At 42.7% G+C, this 12,012-nt stretch overlaps 1 pseudogene; it reads left to right on the top strand.

Annotated features, from left to right (window-relative positions):
* The window catches only part of LOC120052073, a 30,188-nt pseudogene extending 18,427 nt beyond the window's left edge, over positions 1 to 11,761 (top strand).
* Positions 11,762 to 12,012: the final 251 nt, after the last annotated feature.

Genomic DNA, 12,012 nt, shown 5'->3' on the forward strand with positions numbered 1-12,012 from the left:
AATTACACCCATTAATCTGCTGCCTTAACTAAATGGCTGGCATTTAGATGAATGCACATCTTTTTAGCTATAGTTTCTTGAAAGTGTTCTATTTAAAACTTTACATATAGAAATGGCAAATAAATGGCCATTGTTCAATGAACATGAGGGAGACTTCAAATCTCCCTTGACATTTTTTTCAGTCTGAAGAAGATGGTGGGACCTCAAAATAACTGTCTGTACATGACAAACTCAAAGTGTGCGATGTGACAGCGTGCTTACAGAACAGCATAGGAAAGAGATGGCATCTACAACCTGAAGACAAGAGACAGACGCAGCGCTGGAACAGAAAGTAATCTGCAACACTGTCATCGCAGCGGGTTCAAAGATTGAGCTATGGTATTTTTATCTGTATTGTTTTGTCGTGTTCTAGCCTCCTTCGAAAGAAACAAAATCCATTTACGGGGGAATCGACGTGGCTGTCTTTGATCCAATCCCGTTTTTGCACTCATCCTGCTCAAAGCCAGCTCCTATGAAGCAACAGAAAATACAAAATGCACCACATTGAAATGTATTTTCTGCCAAACACTAATGACACACAGCCGGTAAATGCAAAACAAGGAAACAAAAGGAAAAAATGAAGCTGTAATCTATTTGGGGTTTCAGGAGCCGTGAATATGTGTGCTAGATTGGAACCCATCCATTATCCAAATGTTACCAACTCCATAAAACCTCAAAACACAGCAGCCTGCGATAGAAATGAAGGCAGCTGCCATTTGTTGAATAATGATGTTCACTGGTTCGACTGCCAAGGCCAAATTTGATTCCAAAGGTAGGACAAATATATTACATACTGTATTCGAATAATGTATACATTATCATAATCCCGCAATACCAACCCAACATGCTCTTGTGGAAATGTTAAACCAGCCCTTTTCAAACTTTTCTGGCCAATACCCCTTTCCAATTTTTGACTGGTTTTACATACTCCCAACACCTATATTAAGTTTAACACCACTGCTCTAAATCACCTGTCAACCTGATCCTGATCCCTAAAACGGGAAGCCTGGGGAAGTTCCAATACAGAAATCAGCTGAAGAGGGGTCGGAACCAGGTGTAAATCAGTGACGCATCACAACACGTCAAACCAATCAAATACCTTGCTTGGGTGGAGCTCCAAAGGTGCTCAGCAGACTAGTGCCGTAGGAGCAACAGTGTGTGAGAACTAAAAATGTCAACAAAACAATCCATGGTGACAAAACATTTTGCAGCACACTGGTTTTCACAGCATTTCTCTGTTCTTTCGAGATGAACTGAAACTTCAGCAAGAGGGGAGAAATGGTCTACAATGCTGTCCATGTCAATATTTAAAATGTTGACTTTTCTGAAGTGATATTCTTCTGAAAAAGCGAGCATGAGGGACTAGAAGTAGCTAGCCACAAGAAAAGTCACCTAACCCTGTAAGCTACATACAGTTGAAGTCGGAAGTTTACATACACCTTAGCCAAATGCATTTAAACTCAGTTTTCTACAATTCCTGACATTTAATCAGAGTAAAAATTCCCTGTCTTTGGTCAGTTAGGATCACCACTATTTTAAGAATGTGAAATGTCAGAATGATAGTGGAGATAATGATTTATTTCAGCTTTTATTTCTTTCATCACATTCCCAGTGGGTCAGAAGTTTACATACACTCAATTAGTATTTGGTAGCATTGCTTTTTAGTTGTTTAACTTGGGTCAAACGTTTCGAGTAGCCTTCCACAAGCTTCCCACAATAAGTTGGGTGAATTTTGGCCCATTCCTCCTGACAGAGCTGGTGTAACTGAGTCAGGTTTGCAGGCCTCCTTGCTCGCACACGCTTTATCAGTTCTGCCCACAGATTTTCTATGGGATTGAGGTCAGGGCTTTGTGATGGCCACTCCAATACCTTGACTTTGTTGTCCTTAAGCCATTTTGCCACAACTTTGGAAGTATGCTTGGGGTCATTGTCCATTTGGAACACATTTGCGACCAAGATTTAACTTCCTGACTGATGTCTTGAGATGTTGCTTCAATATATCCACATAATTTTCCTGCCTCATGATGCCATCTATTTTGTGAAGAGCACCAGTCCCTCCTGCAGCAAAGCACCCCCACAACATGATGCTGCCACCCCTGTGCTTTAAGGTTGGGATGGTGTTCTTCGGCTTACAAGCCTCCCCCTTTTTCCTCCAAACATAACGATGGTCATTATGGCCAAACAGTTCTATTTTTGTTTCATCAGACCAGAGGACATTTCTCCAAAAAGTACGATCTTTGTCCCCATGTGCAGTTGCAAACCGTAGTCTGGCTTTTTTATAACGGTTTTGGAGCAGTGGCTCCTTCCTTGTTGAGCGGCCTTTCAGGTTATGTCGATATAGGACTCGTTTTACTGTAGATATAGATACTTTTGTACCTGTTTCCTCCAGCATCTTCACAAGGTCCTTTGCTGTTGTTCTGGGATTGATTTGCACTTTTCGCACCAAAGTACATTCATCTCATCTTTTTCTGAGGTCTTGATTGATTTCTTTTGATTTTCCCATGATGTCAAGCAAAGAGGTGCTGAGTTTGAAGGTAGGCCTTCAATTGACTCAAATTATGTCAATTAGCCAGAAGCTTAGCCTATTCTGACCCACTGGAATTGTGATATAGTGAATTATAAGTGAAATAATCTTTCTGTAAACAATTGTTGGAAAAAATTGTGTCATGCACAAAGTAGATGTCCTAACCGATTTGCCAAAACTATAGTTTGTCAACAAGAAATTTGTAGAGTGGTTGAAAAACAAGTTTTAATGAGTCCAACCTAATTGTATGTAAACTTCCGACTTCAATTGTTGGTGTAACTAACTTGCTAGTTACTAGCTTGTTCAATTTCTCTCACGATTATAAAGCCAACAAAGTGTTAATAAAAACACTATATTATTGACCTAAAAGGTAAGCTGTGTTAGCACAGTCGCTAGCATATCTAGGGTCAGTGATACATAGACCAACCATGTACTTTATATCTGTCACGCTGGTATGAATGATTCTGGAGACAGACGCAGGAATGCGTAATAGTTAAAAAAAATGTCTTACTCAAATTACGGCGTGCCATGTATAGACACGGGGACGAAGACCAAACAAAGACGTAACAAAAACTCAGGGTTGAAACCCGAACAAAAGAGCGAAGAGATTAACACATGGGACGAGACCCATAATCATCTGCGCAATCCACAATGGTACGAAAGCCCAAAACACACCGCACAGGTACTCACACACACCAATGGACATAGTAACAATAATCTACCAGACAAAGGAAACCAAAGTGCACATATATACAAATAATAATCACTGGGAATAGGGGACAGGTGTCCGTGATGAAAGTTCCGGAGGGATCCGTGACAGTACCCCCCCCCCCCCCCCGCTATCAGCAGCGCAACGACACCGGCCTCGAGGACGATCACAGGAACGCAGTGCGGGTCGATCAGGACCAAATTAAGCTGCCGAAGTTGCGTCGTTGTCGGACGGGCCAGTTGTGGCACTATCGTCGAACGGACCCGTTGTGGCGATGTCGGACGGCCCAGTTGCAGCTGTCGAAGTTGCGGCGGCGCCGGACGGACCAGTCGCAGCGTCGTTGGACGGGGCATTCCCGCTGTCTCCCTTAATGTTTGATTATTCTGTCACGCCGGTATGAATGATTCGGGAGACAGGCACAGGAATGTGTAATAGTAAAAAAAAAAACTTCTTACCCAAATTACGGTATGCCGTGTAAAGGCACGGGGACGAAGACCAAACAAAAACTATACAAAACACAGGGTAGAAAACCAAAACAAAAGAGCGAGGAGTATCTCGCATAATTAAACAAGCGCCCAATGATTAACCCACGGGACGAGACCCGTAATCATCTGCGCAATCCACAATGGCACGAAAGCCAAAACACACAGCACAGGTACTCACACGCACCAACGGACATTGTAACAATAATCGACAGCACTATGGTGAACAAAGGGTATATATATACAAATGCAATCAGTGGGAATAGGGGCCAGGTGTCCGCAATGAAAGTTCCAGTGGGATCTGTGACAATATCTATGGGAACAACTACAATCATTTTGAATGGAACATTGCTAAAATGAATTAAATGAAATTAACCTCATCAAATATTGCTTGTAATGCTCATCTCCTGTAGCCTAATTATAATGTCCTTATTTTTTATACTGTACCTAAATTACAAGGGTTGGATTTGCACTAAACATTTGTATATGTCAGCACTTAAAAGGCATGTACAAAATGTGATATATGGTTTACCTCATGTACAGTGTCTACTGGTATCATTTTAAATTGAGAACATATAGCTCAACATGTAAACAATGTGTGAGTTTAGCTGTTCTCTGCTTCAGATGACAGATGCCCATAAGGCCAGTAATGCCATCATACTGTAGGCCTATGGCTGCGTTGGCGATGCCATATGAGAAGCTGCTAAATGGATTCACATAGCTGATATACTGAGAGAGAGTGACAATCAAATAAAACAGATTGTAGATCTTACAACTAGACAAAAAGGAATACAACACAGAAACACAGACACATCAGAGACAGAACCCCTTCCCCTCTTTATTGCAGGATTGTGATATGTGATTAATCAACATTGACACTGCCAACTCTTGTACGGAAATAATACCAAGAGAAATGTGAAAGAAAGTTATAAACTAAGGAAAGTTGTCCAGGGAATTAATTGAATAGAACGTTGCCAATGGCAACCGACAAAAGATGGCAACAAGGTTGACGAAAACTGCAGAACAGATGGGACATTATTTTGTTGACATAACCATGGGTGGCAATATCTCCAATCATGAATGACGACCTTGGACATGTAGTGGTGTGGGAGTAGAGGTTAAAACCCAACAGTTACATCAACAGCAGCACTAAAACCTACATTGTTACATAGCTCCATAGATGATAGGCTCAGACGAGGGAAAAGTTTCACATATACTGTAATTCCCAGGCACTGTGTGCTTCCAAGGGTAAGAAGACAGTGGGGCCAGGACAGGGTGAGTTATGGGGGTCCAGGTCTGGGTCCTAATGGAGGGGGCGGTAGACAGGTGTAATGGTCTGACTAACAGGCCGGTCGGAGGGAGAAAGGCAAGGGGAGGTCAGGCGGACGGGCAGCATGGACACCGCTCAGAAATCACTAGCTTTTATCTCAAAGCTCCATTAACACACCCTCACTATTATACACATAGAATCAACAGTATACAGAGGAAGACCTTTCAGATGGCTTTTGGCTACACAAGATGGGTAACATTTATATTATCCCTTTGCAAAATTGATGTCTATGTGAGATGTTTTCAGGCTTGTTAAGGGTAATTATGACTTACTCTCACTGTAGAGTCCTTAGCTGGGTGTTTTTGTGACTATGAATCTGACAAGTGTCCTAATCCTTACTTGTGGGAGTGGTTGAGGGCTATCTCTGGTCTCTTCAGTCTCAGGGAAAAGGAAACAAGTCTGGACTTAATCAAACTGGCAACCTTAGAAATGTCTTCATACTCCATTTGCAAATATTTTTCAACTGCAGCATCTTTTTAAATATTGCTGAGAGAGAGAAAGAGAGAGCAAGAGAGGCTTTCATTACCCAAATCTCATAATTGAGTTACAGTACAGTCTCTACCTTGATAATAACCTGAGTATTTCAACATTAGAACACAAAGCTTCTCAAAATAGACAGAAATTAGTAACATCTCAGCAGGCAGAATGTTAACACATTTGACACCAAGTCTAAGAAATCCTTCTCTTGCCTGCTTATACTCATTTTGTCTTTGCACAGGAACATTTCAAACAAGTCCTGGTTTTTCTAGGGATCATGGAAAACATGTCTCAGGTGCAGTTGGGGTGACCATACACTCTCAGAAAAAAATATGCTACAGTATCTAGAATCTAAAAGGGTTATTCGACTGTCCCCATAGGAGAACCCTTGTTGATTCCAAGTAGAACCCTTTTGGTTCCAAATAGAACTGTTTCAGGTTCTGTGTAGAACCCTTTCCACAGAGGTTTCTACATGGAACCCAAAATGGTTATACCTTGAACCAAAAAGGTTTTTACCTGGAACCAAAAAGGGTTATCCTATCGGGACAGGCAGCCGAATAACCGTTTTAGAATAGTTTTCTTCTAAGAGTGCACTGTAACAAATTAGTTATCAAAGGAGCTTAATCAAATGACTAAGTCAACACTTTAGTGCCACTGGCAGAACTATGCAGCATGTGCTAACGAGAGGACATCTCTCAACAATGTACGGGAAAGGATTCATAAATGATTCATTTGCATATCAGAGACTGAGAGATGTACCTGGCTGTACAGTAATGAAATCATTTATTTTAGCAAAGAATCAACTGAGATTGTTTTGAAAGTTTCACCTTGAACACTAGACCAGAGGGGTATACTACAAAGCAGGTTCAAGGAGTTAGCCAGCTAACTTGCCTAAATATTATGATACAGTGCCAAGTTAAAGTCTACTAGCAAAGTCTTCACATTTTGCTGCCTTACAATTAAATCTTAAAAGGGATAATTTTTTTTTGAGTGGTTCAGTCTCAGTCCTGACTTAAATCTGTTTGAAAATTTTGAGAGAAAACAATGGATACAGTATGTGGCCCTAAGAGTTGTGTAAAGTTGGTAGAATCGTATTCAAAATGATTCACAACTGTAATGGCGGCCAAAAGCTTTCTCCAAGTGTTATTTGGGCTCCGGAGTGGCGCTGTGGTCTAAGGCACTGCATCTGTGCTTGAGGTGTCACTACAGACACCCTGGTTCGAGTCCAGGCTGCATAACAACCAGCTGTGATTGGGCAGTGCAATTGGACCAGTGTGTTCTGGGTTTTGCCAGTGTATGCTGACAGTTTACATTTTTTATTAATTTAGATTTTTTTTTCAAAAACATTTTTATTTGTATGAAACATTTTTATTTGGAAGATTTGATGTGGAGTAGGTTGTGTAGATTGATTGAATAAAAAATAAAAAAGTAATACACAAGTGAAACTTTTTCAATGAACCAGAAAGTCAAGCTTTTTCTGGTTGCTAATCAAAGTTTGCTGGCTAACGAATTGATCTTGCTTTTTAGTATACCACTGAGGGTTTGCTTCTTTGTGGGATTTTCAAAGTACATGAGCTTTATAATAAGTTGCTTTGAACACCTCTCCAAACATTCTGTTTTAACCATACAACATTGTGCCATCATTATTACAAGCCAAATAGATGTACAGAACTGTATCTAAATATGTATTACATTAAAGGCCATGGCATTTGTAACACATTACATTTGTTAAAATGGAGGTCAAACACCCTGGGGGAAAGCTGTCTGCTGCCATAAGTTCCGGCAGTTTTAATTTCAAGTTTTCAACACTTTGATTTAAAAATGTTTGGTAATTATTTTACTAGACCGGGTGAGGGATGAATACAATAAATAATAATGTAATCTATTTGTTTATAAAGTGAATAAAAAAATTAATAAGGTAGGACTACGGACAGATATAATTTAAATATCAAGTACCTCCAGAGCTGTGTTAAAACGACTGGCTGTGATCCCATATTTCTTCTGTCGGTAGTATGAGTCGGCATCCTGTAAGGCTAGATCCAGCCATTTGTCATTTTGAGGCAGAAAGCCGAGATTAGGTCCACTTGGAGGGCCTACTATTTCAGAGGCTTGACACATTAATTGTGAAGCCGAGGAGGTGGCTGGGGACTTGGAGGGCTGCTGGGTAATGTTGTGCTGCTCGTCACCGTACACTAGCTTCATCTCAGCCTCCAACAGGCTTTTTAAAGAGGTGTGGAGGGGTGGAGGCAATGGGCTTCCCTCATCACACGCCCCCTGCTTCTCCTCTGGTGGTCCAGCTCTAACACCCCTGCTGTCCGTCTTTCTCTTCTTGGTCCTGGTGCCATCTCCCCTCACCCTCACCTTCCTCCTCTTATTAGGGCCACTCTCCTTGGGTGTTGGTGGTGCGTGCTTGGGTATTGTGACTCAGATCCTCCTCTCTCTGTAGCCGTGCTGGGTCTCTTAGGCTGAGCCTAATGATCTGAAAGCTGTCAAACTCCTGCAGATTGAACCATGATGCACTGTTAGGAGATGATCACCAATATGAACAGAATTACCCATGAGGCCAAAGACTCCTACTGCAGTGCATTAAGATGGAAATGTTCTGAGATAGGAATATATTTGTTACTGTGTAGGCCTAGACCTTGTGACTGGTATGTGGGAAGAATTTTAAAAGAAACAAGGTTTAAATATATAATTCCTGCAAAATATGTGTTATAGATTATAAACCAAATTCCTAGTCTACATCAGAACTTTTCAAAGTAGGAAATATGACGTTTCTCAAACATAAGGTATAGGTTACATATTTTTTAAACCAGGCAAGTCAGTTAAGAACGAATTCTTATTTACAATGACAGCCGACCCCAGCCAAATCCGGACGACACTGGACCAACTGTGTGCTGCCCTATGGGACTCCCAATCACAGTCGGATGAGATGCAGCCTGGATTTGAACCAGGGACTGCAGTGAGGCTTCTTGCACTGAGATGCAATTTGTGCGGCAAAGAAACGCCTATTCATAAAAAACGTATTTGATTCCAATATTTCCAAGTGAACCCGTAGCTTTTAGTAAAATGTATTTGTACACTGTCTGCTGCAACTTGGTTTTTCTTTAGTAAAATAAGATTGCAGTATTTAGTTTTGGTGAAAATGGCATCACATGCAGATCATAAATAAATAAGTTGTGTGCATAGGCAGTAGGCAGTGGCATAGCTCAGTTTCGCTGGGGCTCACAAGGTATTGAAACTCAAAGAAAACAATAAAGCGCAAAACGAAACGTGACGCTCATGTAGTGCTCGCAGGCAACTATACCTAGACAAGATCCCACAAAGCACAATGGGGAAATGGCTGCCTAAATATGATCCCCAATCAGAGAAAACGATAAACAGCTGCCTCTGATTGGGAACCATACCTGGCCAACATATATATATATATATTCACCTAGATAACCCACCCTAGTCACACCCCGACCTAACCAACATAGAGAATAAAAAGCTCTCTATGGTCAGGGCGTGACAACCCAACAACTATTAGTCCATTGATGACATAGTCCAAAAATGTTTTGCATGTCTGAAATCAAGTTTTCAAGATTTGTAACTTTCTAAATACAGAAATCATCCCCATATGATGCATTTTGAATCATATAACTCTAATCGGAACATCAAACACCAAAATATCGTTTTTGGGTGGAGTTTACCTTAAGTCTGCGTTTTTCTGCCTGTGAATTTGATAGCAAATCAGCTCTTTCAATATAGCTACCTAACAAGCTAGGTTTTGATTTGAATTCACCACCCTATTTTTTGGTTGTCTCCTGACCCATGAGGAGGACTGCAAAGTATGGCGAGCTGGCAGTGAGGAAACCATCGCTCAGTCTGAGGATTCCCCCGAAGTGTTGTGCGTGCTGTCATCGTACAAGACCAAGTCAATGACCATGGAGAAGTCACAGACAGACGGCGGGGACTGCGAGGTGCCGGTGAGACGTCTCGAATGGAGAGTGAACTGTGTTGCCTGCCTGCCACCAGAGGACCTGCTCATCTCCCTGTTGATAAACCCCTCCCTCTACTCGAGCTATGTGGATCCCTCTCGACTGTCGCCCCATATGTTGGAGGCTTCAAACACCCAAAACGTTCAACTCTAGCTCACAATTGTCATTGTCCAGACCTACTCTCTTATGTAGCTACACATACACTACAAAAGTATGTGGACACCTGCTCATTGAACATCTCATTCCATTATCATGGGCATTAACATGGAGTTGCCCCCCCCCCCCCCCCCCCCCCCTTTGCTGCTATAACAGCCTCTACTCTTCTGGGAAGGCTTTCCACTAGATGTTGGAACATTGCTGCGGCAATTTGATTCCATTCAGCCACAAGAGCATTTGTGAGGTTGTAGGCCTGGCTCGCAGCCGGCGTTCCAATTCATCCTAAAGTGTTCGATGGGGTTGAGGTCAGGGCTGTGTGCAGGCCAGTCAAGTTCTTCCACACTGATCTCGACAAACCATTTCTGTATGGATCTCGCTTTTAGCATTGTCATGCTAAAACAGGAAAGGGCCTTTGTCAAACTGTTGCCACAAAGTTGGAAGCAAAGAATTGTCTAGAATGTAATTGTATGCTGTAGCATTAAGATTTCCCTTCACTGGAACTATTGGGCCTAGCCCGAACCATGAAAAACAGCCCCAGACCATTATTCCTCCTCCACCAAACTTTACAGTTGGCACTATGCATTGGGGTAGGTAGCGTTCTCCTGGCATCCTCCAAACTCAGATTCGCCCGTCGGTCTGCCAGATGGTGAAGCGTGATTTATCACTCTATAGAATGCGTTTCCACTGCTTCAGAGTCCAATGGCGGCTAGCTTAATCACCACTCCAGCCGACGCTTGGCATTGCACATGGTGATCTTAGGCTTGTGTGCGGCTGCTTGGCCATGGAAACCCATTTCATAACGCTCCCGACGAACAGTACTTGTACTGACGTTACTTCCAACTCGGTAGTGAGTGTTGCCACTGAGGACAGACAATTTTTACGCGCTACGCACTTCAGCACTAGGCGGTCCCGTTCTGTGAGCTTGTGTGGACTACCACTTCGCGGCTGAGCTGTTGTTTCTCCTAGACGTTTCCACTTCACAATAACAGCACTTACAGTTGACCGGGGAAGCTCTAGCAGGGCAGAAATTTGACAAACTGACTTGTTGGAAAGGTGGCATCCTTTGACGGTGCCACATTGAAAGTCACTGAGCTCTTCAGTAAGGCCATTCTTCTGCCAATGTTTGTCTATGGAGATTGCACGGCTGTGTGCTCCATTTTATACACCTGTCAACAAGGGGTGTGGCTGAAATAGCAGAATCCACTAATTTGAAGGGGTGTCCACATACTTTTGTATATATGGTGTATATTTGATTTGATGCTTCTTTATTTTTCTTTTCAAACAGTTTGAGATTCTTTCTTTAATGAAAAGTGCCATAGAAGCTAAATAAAGGGTTCTTATTATTATTATTATTATTATTATTATTTTTTTTTAATTTTATCCCATTTTCTCCCCAATTTTCGTGGTATCCAATCGCTAGTAATTACTATCTTGTCTCATCGCTACAACTCCCGTACGGGCTCGGGAGAGACGAAGGTCGAAAGCCATGCGTCCTCCGAAGCACAACCCAACCAAGCCGCACTGCTTCTTAACACAGCGCGCCTCCAACCCGGAAGCCAGCCGCACCAATGTGTCGGAGGAAACACCGTGTACCTGGCCCCCTTGGTTAGCGCGCACTGCGCCCGGCCCGCCACAGGAGTCGCTGGAGCGCGATGAGACAAGGATATCCCTACCGGCCAAACCCTCCCTAACCCGGACGACGCTATGCCAATTGTGCGTCGCCCCACGGACCTCCCGGTCGCGGCCGGCTGCGACAGAGCCTGGGCGCGAACCCAGAGACTCTGGTGGCGCAGTTAGCACTGCGATGCAGTGCCCTAGACCACTGCGCCACCCGGGAGGCCCCGGGTTCTTATTATTTTAATGATGCTGATATAAAAAGGTTCAGTTTTGAAGCTAATTTCCCCAAAAATTATAATTTCTATGTCTATGTCTATGACATGTTCATATGCTATCTAGAGGGCCCAACCTCCTGGGAGCCCCCAAAGCTTGTGGGCCCCCCAGCCTTGCGGGGGCTACGGAGGGGTGTGCTACGCCAGTGGCAGTTGGCCCTTGTATGAACAGTGATTCTGTAAACAGTGCCAGACAGGTTGGAGTGAATTAGCTTTTTATGTCCCCGTCCACAACGTTCTTGAGTAGTACGGACCCTAATTAGGTTTTCAAGACTAAAAGTAGTAGCCTCAAATAAGGAAAAACTCCAGGTAAAAATAGACTTTCTCTCGTCCTTGGCCTATATCCTAATCTGAATTTGGTGCAGGTCATGTTGTTCTTCACATTACCGTCTCTGGTAAACACACGTTATATCAAATACAATCTAC

Source organism: Salvelinus namaycush, chromosome 8 (assembly GCF_016432855.1).
Source record: "Salvelinus namaycush isolate Seneca chromosome 8, SaNama_1.0, whole genome shotgun sequence".
Lineage (NCBI taxonomy): Eukaryota > Metazoa > Chordata > Actinopteri > Salmoniformes > Salmonidae > Salvelinus > Salvelinus namaycush.